The sequence below is a fragment of the Emys orbicularis genome, chromosome 2 (assembly GCF_028017835.1).
Source record: "Emys orbicularis isolate rEmyOrb1 chromosome 2, rEmyOrb1.hap1, whole genome shotgun sequence".
Taxonomy (NCBI): domain Eukaryota; kingdom Metazoa; phylum Chordata; order Testudines; family Emydidae; genus Emys; species Emys orbicularis.
In genome coordinates, this window is record NC_088684.1 from 235,152,437 (window position 1) to 235,163,060 (window position 10,624).

Sequence of the window (10,624 nt, forward strand, 5' to 3'; positions counted from 1 at the left end):
GGAAGGCGGCTCAGGCGGGAGAAGAGCGGTTACCCCCGCCCTTCGCGCTCCTGGGCCGTTGCTAGGCTGGCACCGGTTCAGCGGGTCTCCAGCGGGGACTGGCCAACTGCGCCCTCCCAGAGCTTCCCTCCGCCCGCCCAGCCTCGGCACTATCGCCCCAGCGCGGCGGGTACCGCAGTACAGCCCCCGCCCCCACCCCCCGGTTCCATCCCCGCTGATCTTTCTGCGAGGGGAGAGGGATCACCGGGGTAGGAGGGCTGGTGATACAGCCACACGGGTGTAGCTTTGACAGCGAAAGGTTTCTAGTGTAGACAAGGCTTTATGCCAGTATAAGGCCTGGTCCACAGTAGGGGCTTAGCTACATTACAGAGTTTTATTGACAAAAATCGACCTTCATGGACAAAACGGTGGAGGTGTACACACTGAAACGCTCCTCCCGCCCATGCCGATATAATAAAACCACCTCAGTGAGAGGGGTAGAGCTTTTTGCAGCACAGTTATATTGACCAAGTGTCAGTGTAAACACTGCACTTGGTTATGTCACTGTAAATGGTCACTAGGAGGTGTCCCACAATGCCCATCCTAACCCCTCTGAACTCTGCTGCCCTGCACCCAGGTACACAAGCTCCCTCCTTTAAAGGCCCAGGAATTTTTGAAATTCCACTTTGTTTGCTCAGTGTGGACAGCTCACATCGCATCTTCCCAGACGAACACGCAGTAAATGCTCTCCCGCTCAGAGCACACCTGTGGCTCTGTGGGGAGAGGAGGCTGTGCAGTCCCAGCGCCACCCCAGTAGGAACTTCGATACTTATGGGCAGAGTTCTCATGGCATGTTGGATAAGGACTACAAATGGGACATGCATCAGTGTCGTGTGAAGATAAAGGAGAATAGGTAGGCATACCAGAAGGCGAAAGAGTCAAACTGTTGCTCTGGTGCTGTGCTGAAGACCTGCTGCTTCTATAAGGAGCTGGATGCCATTCTCAGCGGCGATCCCACCTCCATCGCGAAGAGCCCCGTGGATACTTCAGGAGGGGAGGGGAGAGAGCAGACTCAACCCCGAGGACGAAGTGGTGGACAAGGAGGTTATGTTGGAGGACAAAATGGGACAGGCAACAGGGTCATCTAGTACCATGGCAAGCCAGGACCTCTTCTCAACCAAGGAGGGTTCAAGCCAGTCCCAGCACTCTGTCTCTGATGTGTATGATGCAGAGAGGGGGTAAGTAATCTTTTTTAATTGATCCTGCTCGGTTATATGAGATAGAGCTGTCCTTTGCTTTGTTATATGCTAGAAGTAAGTTAAGGGATAGGAATGAACAAGACTAGCTGTGTTTGCATGTGCTTCACATTCCCCTGTGCAGCTATGCAGTGGGGTGGAACATTGTGTTAATATACACTGAGATTTCACGGGACTCCTCCAGAGAGATCTCTAGAAAACTTTCCTGAAGGTACTTGCCAATTCTCTGCCAAAGGTTCCTTGGCAGAACTACTTTGTTCCTTCCCCGTTGTAGGAAACTTTCCCGTGCCAATCAGCAATCACTTGTGCAGGGACCAAAGCAGCACATAAGCAAGCAGCATAGGGACCGGGTCTGAAGCCACATGCATGCAGGAGATGCACCTTGCATCCTTGCTTACCCTCAGGAGTGAGATATTGGCTTCAATTACCCCTGCCTGTGGAAAATGGTGGCAGAATTTACAATTTTGTCCCTAGTTTAGGGTGACCAGATGTCCCGATTTTATAGGGATAGTCCTGATTTTGGGGTCTTTTTCTTATATAGGCTCCTATTACCCCCCACCCCCTGTCTCGATTTTTCACATTTGCTGTCTGGTCACCCTACCCTAGTTGCTTGCAGTGATCCCCTTAAAAAAATCACCTAGACCCTTTGTCCCATCTTGAGCCCATCTCCGTCCCCGGGCCAAACTCACCATGTTTAGAGCATTCGCCAAGCTGTGTGCTTGCCAAGGAACAGTTAGAAAGAGATGTATTTTACTATAATGATTTGATGCAGTTAGTGCGCTAACAGTCATGCTTCTGCTTGTTGTTTCTCGTGCTTCTGCAGATGTGGCCTTCAGGGGAACCTCCTATACACTGGCAGAGCGCCTCTGCCAGATAAGGAAGTGACCGAGAAGGAGCAAAGAGGAATGTTTCCGAGGTGCTCCAATCCTCAGATGCTGAAAAACAAGAACACAGGGTGTGGAAAGAGACTATAAATGAAAATTATAAAATAGGCAGGAGAGGAAGGAGAGCCAGGAGTGAATTTTAATGGGCCGAGCCCAAAAGCAATGGTCCGCCATGCAGCTGCTCCGTGCAGCCGATCCTACAGTATTTTATGAGCTGGGAATCTGAACAGGAATCTATGGTGCCTGCCCTGCTGTGTGCCAAGGAAAGAAACAATTCAGGATTTCTGCTGGCATGCACAGAGCAGCTTGCCACAGTGGACTGTCAGTATCGGGCTAGGGAAACAAGCACTGAGTGGAGGGATTGCATCATGATGCATGTATGAGATGACAAGCAGTGGCTGCAGAACTTTTGGATGCACAAATCCACCTTCCTGGGACTGTGTGCAGAGCTCGCCCAAGCACTGTGGCAAAAGACACCAGAATGAGAGCTGTCTTCACTGTGGAAAAGCAAGTGGTGATCGCTGTGTTAAAGTTGGCAACTCCAGACTGCTACCAGTCAGTTGCGAATCATTTTGGGGTTGGAAAGTCCACCGTGGCATCTGATGCAAGTATGCAAGGCCATTAATTGCATCCTGCTACAAAGAACTGTGACTCTCAGTAATGTGCAGGAAATAATTGATGGCTTTGAGGCTATGGGATTCTCTAACTGTGGCAGAGTGATCGATGGAATGCATATACAAATTAGGGCAACATAACCAAGTGCAGTGTCTTCACTGATGCTGCGTCACTCTAACACCTGGCAAAAAGCTCTATGCTGCGCGACAAGGTGATTTTATTATACTGGCATAGCAGGGAAGTTACATCAGCAGGAGGAGCCTTTCAGTATGTACACCTTCACTATTTTGTCAATGAAAGCTGACTTTTGTTGACAAAACTGTGTAGTGTAGACAAGGCCTAAATCCACACTAGGGACTTTTGCCAGTGCAGCGATGCTGGTCAGGGATCCTACCTCATCACACTGACATCACTGTGCTGACAAAGGTTTGTAGTGCAGGCTTGGCCTGATGGTGCGCACACAAGGACTTTTCCTGTTATAAGTATTCTGATAAAAGAAATCACATCCTAACCAAAATAATTATAGCCGGAAAAGCCTTAGTGTGGGCACAGTTATTGGTATGAAGGTGACTTTTACTGGAATAATCATTCCAATTCTCTTCCTGCACAGAAGTAGCTATATCAGTATAAGCATCTTTATACCAGTATAACTACCCTCACACTGTGGGGTGGGAGTGTTGTACCACTTTATACTGGTACAGATAAAGAGGCACAATGTGAAGAGGGGACAAGCTCTTAGTCCCAGCTCGACACTACAATTTTGTTAGCCTTTAGGCCCCCATCCATGCTGAAGCATCACATCATGCTATCCATCACTGTTAACCAAATCCATACCCAGGACCACATATGCCTTAGGGGTGGGTTAAAAATTGTGTTGAGTTCTGCTTAGCCACATATTGCACACAAATAAAAGGACCAACCCTCTTGAAAATGTATTGTGTAAAACAGTGGTTTTCAAACTTTTTTCTGGCAACCCAGTTGAAGAAAATTGTTGATGCCCGCAACCCAACGGAGCTGGGGATGAGGGGTTTGGTGTGTGGGAGGGGCTCAGGGATGGGGCAGAGGGTTGGGGTGAGGGCTGTGGGGTGGGGCTGGGAGTGAGGAGTTCAGGGTGCGGGAGGGAGTCAGGACTCTGGGCTGGGAGTGCAGGCTCTGGTGGGTCTGGGGATGAGGGGTTTGGGGTACAGGGTCTTTGGGTTTTGGGGGGGCTCAGGGCTTACCTCGGGCGGCTCCCAGTCAGTGGCACAGCAGGGTTGCGATGGCAGGCTTCATATGCCTCATATGGATTCCAGCGTGGAGAGGTAGGTGACAACTAGGGGTGTATGGTCGGAGGTGGTTTTATTTCTGTGCCGAAGCAGGTTCTTCTGGAGTATTTGGGTGGCCCATTCCATGATGCGATTTACTTCTCTGCTGGAGTGTCCTTGTTTGGTGAAGGTGGTTTTGAGTTTGTTAAGGTGTATATCCCAGACTTTCTCCTTGGAGCATATTCTGTGGTACTGTTTGTCCCTGGCTGTAGAGAACAGATTTCTTGGTGTGTTTGGGGTGGTTACTGGATCTAAGAAGGTAGGTGTGGTGATACATGGATTTCTTGTATATAATGTCTGTAGGGTTCCATTGTTGAAGCTGATCATGGTGTCCAGGAAGTTGATGCTGTTGTGGGAATGTTCCAGAGAGAGTTTAATAGATGGGTGGTGGTGGTGGTTGAAGTTGTGGTGGAAATTTATGAGGGAGTTTAGGTCATCTGTCCAGACTAGAGGCTGAAAATATCATTGATGTATCTCAGGTATTTCATTGGTTTCATGGTGCATTTGTCCAGAAATTCTTCTTCAAGGTGGCCCATGAAGAGATTGGCATACTGGGGAGTCATCCTAATACCTATGGCTGTTGTCTCTCTAATATCCTGGGACCACCATGGCTACAACACTGCATAGTTCTATGTGAAGTTATTTTATTTTTGAGTGCACTTACAAATAACCCTAAGATTACTATAATCAAGTTTCAAGGGGAAAAATACTTTTTACGGTGTGCTTGCTTTGTGTGTAGTCTTTTCAATAGTCAGCATCCCCTGCTTCACAGAATCATAAAAATGTAGGGCAGGAAAGGACATCAAGAGATCAAGTCCAGCCCCAGGGCTGAGGCAGAACCAAGTATACCTAGACCATTGCTGACAGGTGTTTGTCTATCCCGGCGTTTCTCAAATGCGGCCACCAGGAGATTTTTTCTGTGGCCACAACAGCCTCCTGGGCAGAGATGGGGGGGGACACACAAGGCAGCAGCCCCTCCCTGCAGCACCCAGCTGTTGCTCCTGGCTGCCTTGTTGTTTGCCACCAGCAGGGGATCAGCACCCTGCACAACGCAGCCTCCTGGGGGCTCTGGGCAGTGCCTCTTCAGACATGTGGGGCCAATGTGTGCGCTCAGTGGGCTCTGGGCTTCAGCCTGGGGCAGCAGGGCTTGGGCTTGGAAAAATTGTCAGAGCTGCCACCAGCAAGGGTTGGTGGCCACATTCTGAGGCCACCCAAAAAAAAAAAATGTTTTGAGAACCCAACATGTTCTGAAAATTTCCCGCATCAGGAATTCTACAACCTCCCTTGGAACTCTGGAAGCCTATTCCAGTACTTAGCTATTGTGATAGTTAGAAAGTTTTTCCTAATATCTAAACCTATATCTCCCTTGTTGCAGAGTAAGCAGATTACTTCTTGTCCTCCCTTCAGTGGACATAGAGAACATCCTCTTTCTAACAGCCCTTAACATATTTGAAAACTAGTTTCAGGTCCCACCCACTCTTTTCTCAGGATTAAACAAGCCCAATTTCTTTTAGCCTTTCTGCATAGGTCAGGGAGAAAACATGTTTAACTTTTGAGATCAACTCAAGTTTTATAAATGTCACAATATCATGTACTACATTAAGTACCTATATTTTCAGTCTGTACAATGGAGCAAATTATGGTATTTACATTTTTGCAAATGTAAGTACTTCCTCAGTTCTGTTGTGTAGAAAAGCTCTTGCCCAAAGCTTTTAGTTTCAATTTAGCTAGTAGGTTCAGAAAGAATATTTTCTTAATTTGAACTAGTTCAAAGATGAGAAACCGATTGGGAGTTGATAAAGCAGAAAAGCTTATTTTCCTCTTCTGATCTATGAATACAAACCAGGAGGAAGAGGATGAGACTGACGAAGAACACAGGGCCAGATTTTTCAAAGGTATTTAGGCACCTAAAGATACAGACTGAAAACTGCACTAAGGTCATATCTGATTATTTAAAAAGCAGTTGAAATGACTTCATGTATTAATGACCTCATTTATTCAGTTCATCTCCATATTGTAGAATGGAGTATTCTGATAGTTTTTTGGGGGGGTTGGTTATGCAATAGAATTTAAGCCTCTCGTTTATTTAAAAAAAAAATCATAGTTTTCTCCATTAGCAAGTACTCTCAGGGTGAACTAATATATTTTTCCCTATTTTTATATATTTATAATATATTTTAACCTCACCTTACAGAAAGATTCTGGCAAACAAATAACAGCTTTAGAAAGAAGAAGATTGTACCCAAGAAATAATGAGACAATTAAAGAGGGAGAATGTTGTGCTAAAGCACATGACTGGATGCCCAGGAGACTGATGTTCTGCCAGCTTTACTTTTAGGTCTACATCCCTGTGTTTATTAAAAAAAATAAAACTAGATCTGCACACATCTGTGACCTAGTAGCAATGGGTGGGATTCTTCATGACAGATCCCAGAGGGTTTTTTTTGTGGGGGAGGGCATTTTATATGCTCCAATGATTCTCTAATATGGAGCTGTTCAAGGCTCTGCCACTGCTCCTGTTCAACATATATTATTTGGTTTACAACAACAGCTAGAGGCCCCAACTTTTGGTCAGGGCTCCATTGTGCTGGGTACTGTATGCACACCAACATAAAGCTGTTAGAAGGGGTTGCATTGGGGCTGCAGTTTGTTAAAGTCTCCATTTCAGATGAGACAATACAATTGAGCAATTGACTCATGGGCTTGCTGAAATTGGAGCTTTGGGGCTAGCAGGCTTGGACTCAAACAGGATAAAACTGAAGTAATTCACAGATTGGAGAAGGCAACTGAGAAAAATAAGAGATTCTTTCAGTTGCCTTGATTGGACATGTGTGCTTGCTATAGTAATCAGGTTTGGAACATATTGGGGATTGTGTTGGATTCCCAGGTGCTTGTAGCTGTCCAGGTAGCAGTTGCCAAGACTACTTTTCCCTCCCTCATCTAGTCTTATCTAGCAAGTTATGACCTTTATTTTAGGTGTTGACCTCCCTAGCTTTCCCTGCCCAAGTTAGCCAATCATTGAAGTGCAAGAATACGTGAATTACTTTATGCCCCAAAGGGGCATGAAACATCGTGATTGAGAAAATTCAGGTCCATTAGAAAACCACAGTAAAATTTAAAAAAAAAAAAAATCAGTTGGTTTCAGAGTAGTTACCAGCTAAAAAAATTATTTACAAATAAATTCTGTGTTGTACCAGTTTGAAACAGCCAATTCTTTTGTGGTTTCTGACATAACCTGAAATTAGAAGTATAACACTGTATTGTTAAAACAGTAGTGAAACATCTGTTCCATCCACAAAAGTAATTTAATATTTGTTATATAATTATCTACAAGTTCTCCTTAAATATTCAGTATTTTTATAAGCTATATCCAGTAAGTATGTGTATTACACAAAGCTGAAAGATAGTGCAACTATTTACTACAAAACTACAGAACTGCTTTGTAATAGTTGTATGATTGCACACATCTACACAAGCTCATCAGTCATCAAAATCCCTTATCCACAGTGCCTGGGCAAAGAGCTAGCGAACAGGGGAGTTTTGCGAGGGACTTCTCCAGGTGAAGGAGACGTGCTTACATGACCCTTGGGGTAAGTTTGTTATCTGTTTTGTCTGTGTTTGTGTTTATTGTGGTGTGCTTGCTGCTGGACTGAAACATACCGTGTGGTCTGTTTGTTTGGGGGACCATGTGCTGACTGTATGGGTGCTGAGCCTAGCGGTCTGCTAGGCAAGGCTGAGAGCTTCTTAACAAGGCTTTGATCCCTAAGCCCTTTAGCACCCATCAACCCTTAACCAGAGGGCAGGGCTACTCAGGAAGACCAGGGCTTTAAAAAGTCTGCTCCTAAGCGACCAGAGGATCTAGTGAACAGGAGCGGTTAACAGGGGAGTTTTGCGAGGGAGTTTACAAGGGGGTCGTGAGGGGGCTACATACACTTAACATTCCGTAAACTTCTTTAAACTTAAGCTAAAAACATCAGCTGATAAAAACAAAACAACAACAAAGGAACCAGCTACAGGAGTAAAAAGAGAATGCAGGCAGAAGTCCATCAACAGAGTGGGGGCTACCCAATTTATTGCACCCAATGCAGCATGTATGATTACCTGCCCTATGGGTAGGTGGCATATGTGTGCATTTGGTGAAAGGAACTCCTAACCCTTAGAGACCATGTACAGGCTTTGGAGGCCAGGGTGACTGAGCTGGAGGAGTTAAGGGAGACAGAGAGGTACATAGATGAGACTTTCCAGGACACGGTCTGACAACCTCAGTGCTCTCAGGGAAGGAGAACATCCAACTGGAGCAGAGGGAAATGATCCAATAGTTGGGACCTTTCTTCCAGATGATGTTGTGGTATCCTCTTGCACTGAGGATACCTCTCCGGGGGAGGGAACTCCAGTTGTTAGAAAGAGACAGGTATTAGTAATGGGCAATTCGATCATTAGAAACATAGATAAATGGGTTTGCGAGAACTGCATGGTGACTTGCCTGCCTGGTGCGAAGGTTGCGGATCTCTCGAGACATCTCGATAGGCTTATTTGTAGTGTGGGGGAGGAGCCAGTGGTCGTGGTACACGTAGGTACCAATGACATAGGGAAGGATAAGAGAGAGGTACTGGAGGCCAAATTTAGGCTGCTAGGTGAGAGATTGAAGTCCAGGACCTCCATGGTAGCATTCTCTGAAATGCTTCCAGTTCCACACTCAGGGCCAGTTAGACAGGCAGAACTGCAGAGTCTCAATGCATGGATGAGACGATGGTATAGGGAGGAAGGGTTTAGATTTATTAGGAACTGAGGAAACTTTTGGAAAGGGGGAGCCTATACAGGAAGGATAGGCTCCACCTAAACCAAAATGGAACCAGATTGCTGGCACTTAAAATTAAAAAGGTCGTAGAGCAGTTTTTAAACTAAGGATTGGGGGAAAGCTGACAGGTGCAGAGGAGCACGTGGTTCAGAAATCCCTTAGGGGAGGATCTATACATGGAGATTCTCTATGTCCTAATAAGGAGGAGATGATGGAAGATGATAAAATACAGGTAGGATCTAAGGAGAAACAGTCACATGAAAAAAAGGCCCATTCAATTACATCATGTAATGGCAGGCAGCTAAACAGTGACAAGTTTTTAAAGTGCTTATATACCAGTGCTAGAAGTCTCAATAATAAGATGGGTGAACTAGAGTGCCTCGTATTAAATGAGGATATTGATATAATAGGCATCACAGAAACTTGGTGGAATGAAGATAATCAATGGGACACAGTAATACCAGGGTACAAAATATATTGGAAGGATAGAACAGGTCGTGCCAGTGGGGGAGTGGCACTATATGTGAAAGCGTAGAATCAAATGAAGTAAAAATCTTAAATGAACCAAACAATACCATAGAATCTCTATGGATAATAATTCCATGCTTGAATAATAAGAATATAACAGTAGGGATATATTACAGACCAGGATGGTGATAGTGACTGAAATGCTCAGGGAGATGAGAGAGGCGATTAAAATAAAAAACTCAATAATAATGGGGGATTTCAATTATCCCCATATTGACTAGGTACATATCACCTTATGAAAGGATGCAGAGATAAAGTTTCTTGATACCTTAAATGACTGCTTCTTGGAACAGCTAGTCCTGGAACCCACAAGAGGAGAGGCAATTCTTGATTTAGTCCTAAGTGGAGCATAGGATCAGGTCCAAGAGGTGAATATAGCTGGACCGCTTAGTAATAGTGACCATAATATAATTAAATTTAACATCCCTGTGGCGGGGAAAACCCCACAGCGGCCTAACACTGTAGCATTTAATTTCAGAAAGGGGAACCACACAAAAATGAGGAGCAGGGCCGGCTCTAGGTTTTTTGCCGCCCCCAGCAAAAAAATGTGTGGGTCCCCCCACCCCAGCCCTGGTCTCTCCCCCCCACACACACAACAGTACCCTCCCCCACCCGCACCCCCTGCCACCCCAGCCCTGGGCTCCTCCCCGAAAATGTGACCTCCTCGTTCACCACAGCAAGCCCCGTTTACACTTGCAGTGGGGATCAAACGGTTTCTCCTATTTTTATTTCACTTTAGGATAAATTCCCCCCCCTCCCCCGTCACCCCATCTTTAGTGCTCCAAATGCACATGGAAGGCATAGGGACTAATCCTCAAACCTTGTACCTGGAAAGGGATGGGGATCTAGTAAAGAGGGTTCAAGCAGAGGAGCGGGTGTGGGGGTCCTTGGGGGCTCTACACTGGCAGAGAAGCGGGGTGTGATGTACTCGCGGAGGAGGGTGGAGGAGGAGAGGGGGTATCAGGAGGGTTGCGGGAGAAGAGGTGTAGGAGAAGGGGGAGGTGCGGGAGGAGAGGGCTGGGGGAGGGTACAAGGGGAGAGGTGCAGGTGAAGGAAGAGTACAAGGGGAAGGGGTGTGGCAAAGGAGCGATGGGGGGAGGTACAAGTAAAGAGGCTGCGAGTGGCAGGCGCTGACAGCTGCTTCCCCAGCCCCGTGCAGGCAGAGCCGAGAGGACGGACACTGACCCCCAGGTGCCCGAGCCGCGGGGGTCCCCTGGCGGGGCAGTATCCCCCACTGCCCCGCTCGGAGCCGGGCTCTGC